General features: G+C 39.5%; 1 protein-coding gene across 3 annotated transcripts in view; it reads right to left on the reverse strand.

Annotated features, from left to right (window-relative positions):
* ATF7IP2 (activating transcription factor 7 interacting protein 2) overlaps positions 1 to 3,018 on the reverse strand; it is a 112,135-nt gene that overhangs the window by 69,645 nt on the left and 39,472 nt on the right. For 2 of the 3 annotated variants that reach the window (XM_011984194.1, XM_011984193.1), the window contains one exon: positions 262 to 304. The exons of the other annotated variant lie outside the window; for it this stretch is intronic. The gene's annotated coding sequence lies outside the window, so the exon portion shown is untranslated. The remainder of the gene's footprint in view (positions 1 to 261; positions 305 to 3,018) is intronic. 3 annotated transcript variants of the gene reach the window in all.

Here is a 3,018-nt window from a genome sequence, read left to right on the forward strand (position 1 = left end):
ATAACAAAAAATTGGGAAACTAATTATTTTACCCCAAGTAAATTAATAACTTGGGGTAGAGGTTATGCTTGTGTTTTGCCAAGACCGAATCAACAGCCAATCTGGGTGCCACTGAGACACCTAAAGCCTTACTATAAGCCAGAGACTCAGGAAGAGGTTTTGGGAGGATCCCAAAGACCCACCAGTTGCAGTCATGTTGAGACTGACACTTAGGAGGACCCCAACTGTCACAAGCAACACCTGTTGAATGCAGCCACCTACCTGGGGACAGATCAAGAAGCTCTCACAGATGGCGGAAGAAAACCTGAGGAAAGTGGGACAACCAGTCACAATGAGTAATTTAATGATAGCTATGACAGCAGTGATCACCAATGCCCTGAGTATTCCTTTAGCAAGGGCTGACACAGACAACAATTATAGTCATTGGGCATATTTACCTTTTCCACCATTTTTACAGCCTGTAACTTGGCTGGACCCCCCAGTGGAGGTATACACTAATGATAGTTCTTGGATGCTTGGTCCTACAGATGATAGAGGCCCGTCTCACCCACATGAGGAAGGAGCTGTTAGGAATATTTCTTTAGGATTTGAACATTCATCTATCTGTTTGGGAAAGGCCACTAGTTGCCTACCCCCTCGCTATCAATCTTGGCTGGCAATAGTGCCTAGACATAATTACTAGATGACACAGTTACACGTGCCTTCTGGTCCTATTTGTAAACAGAATTGGACCTGGCCCGAAAAAATGAACGTACTTGTTTGGGACAATTGCATTGCAGAACAGGCAGAGGTGCTGCGCAATGATTCCCATGGAATCATTATTGATTGGTCCCTGAAGGGGATGTTTAGCATGAATTGTACCTCTCAGTCAGCATGCCATGGTCACACTATGTTCAGCTGGTCTGAACAAAGTGGTCAGATGGCAGAAATGGTAAGAAGAATGACAAGAGTGCCTATTATCTGGAAACATGGCAGTATAGTGGCACCTCAACCTCAAATGATATGGCCTGCTCTAGGAGCTAAACACAAGGATTTGTGGAAACTATTAATGGCTCTTAAAAGGATCAAAATTTGGGAAAGAATAAAAAGGCATCTAGAAGGACCCTCTACAAACTTGTTTTTGGATATTGCAAAATTAAAAGAACAAATATTTAAAGCATCCCAGGCACACCTAACCTTAATACCAGGAGCTAGAGTGCTTGAAGGAGCTGCAGACAGATTAGCAGCTATTAACCCATTAAAATGGATAAAAACACTTGGAGGCTCTGTGATTTCAATAATGATTGTGCCTTTAATCTGTGTTGTCTTTGTATAGTCTGCAGATGCGGATCCTGACTCCTGAGAGAAGCAGCTCACCGTGATAAAGCCACCTTTGCTTTCATCGTCTTGCAAAAACAAAAAAGGGGGACATGTTGGGAACAGGCCCCCAAATCTGGCCATAAACAGGCCCCAAAACTGGACATAAACAAAATCTCTGCAGCAGTGTGACATGTTCGTGATAGCTATGATGCCCACGCTGAAGGCTGTTGGTTTACCAGAATGAGGGCAAGGAACACCTGGCCCACTCAGGGCAGAAAACCACTTAAGTGATACCTGAACCATAAACAATAGTATGAGCAATCTGTACCTTAAGGACATGTTCCTGCTGCAGATAACTAGCCAGAGCCCATCCCTTTGTTTCCTGTTTTAGTTAATCTATAATCTATAGAAACAATGCTTATCACTGGCTTGCTGTCAGTAAATAACTCTGTTCGTGGCTCTCAGCTCTGAAGGCTGTCAGCCCCCTGATGCCCACTCCACACTCTGTATTTCTATGTATGTGTCTTTAATTCCTCTAGTGCCACAGGGTTAGGGTCTCTATGACTAATGTGGACATCCAATTGTTCCAGCACAATTTTAAAACACCGTTACTTTCCTTTCTTATGACACCTTTATACAAAACAAATTGACTTTAAATGAGAAGGTATATTTCTGGGTTCACAATTATTACATTTGTGTATAGGTCTGTATCACACTATCTTGATTACTATCATTTGTGAGAAGTTTGGAATTCAGGATGTGTAAGTCCTCCAACTTTGTTATTCTTGGAGAAGACTGTTTTGGCTATTGTGGGTCCCTTGAATTTCCATATAAATTTTAGGATCAGATTATCAGTTTCTGTCTAGTATGAGTGTGGTGTTGTTCCCTACCATTATTGTTCAGCTGTCTATCTCTTTCTTTAACTACAGTAATATTTAATGAATTTGGGTGGCCCAGTGTTGAGTGCATGCATATTTAGGATTGCTGTATCCTCTTTTTGAAATGATCCCAAATAATGATGTTTGTCTTTCTTTACTGCTTTTGATTCAAAGCTAATTGTATGTGAGATATGTATAGCTGCTCCTGCTCAATTTTGGTTTCCATTGCACAGAATATCTTTTTCTGCCCCTTCAACTTGAGTCTAAATGTGTCTTAACATGTAAGATGAGTTTCTGGTAAGCAGCATATACTTGGTTGATGGGTTTTGAAAATCCATTCCATCAGTTTCTCTTTTCAGTGGAGTATTTCATCCATTCATGTTCAATGTTAATATCAATATGAGAGGTTTTGATCCTGTCACATTATTATTACCTAGTTGTTTTATAAATTCTTTCCTTGTCTTCCTCTGTATTTGTGGTATAATTGAATTGTACTGTGTTGCCATTTGATTCCTTTCTCTTCTTCCTTTATGTGATTGTTTTATATGACCTCTGATTCTTAGACTTTCATGAGGTTTTCTTTTTATTTCCAGTTTTAATTTGTAACTTTTGTGGGTACGTAAAACACTTTAATATAGAAATGCAATGTGTAATAATCACACTGGTAAATGGGGTATCTACCCCCTCAAGCATTTATCCTTTGTGTTACAAACAATCCAATTATAGTCTTAGTTATTTTTAACTGTACAATTAGGTTATTGATGACTATAGTCACCCAGTTGTGCAATTAAATACTAGGTTACTAGGTCTTAATTCATTCTAAATACTTTTTTTTTTTTTT

The sequence above is a fragment of the Mandrillus leucophaeus genome, unplaced genomic scaffold (genome assembly GCF_000951045.1).
Source record: "Mandrillus leucophaeus isolate KB7577 unplaced genomic scaffold, Mleu.le_1.0 Scaffold263, whole genome shotgun sequence".
NCBI classification, from domain to species: Eukaryota; Metazoa; Chordata; class Mammalia; order Primates; family Cercopithecidae; genus Mandrillus; species Mandrillus leucophaeus.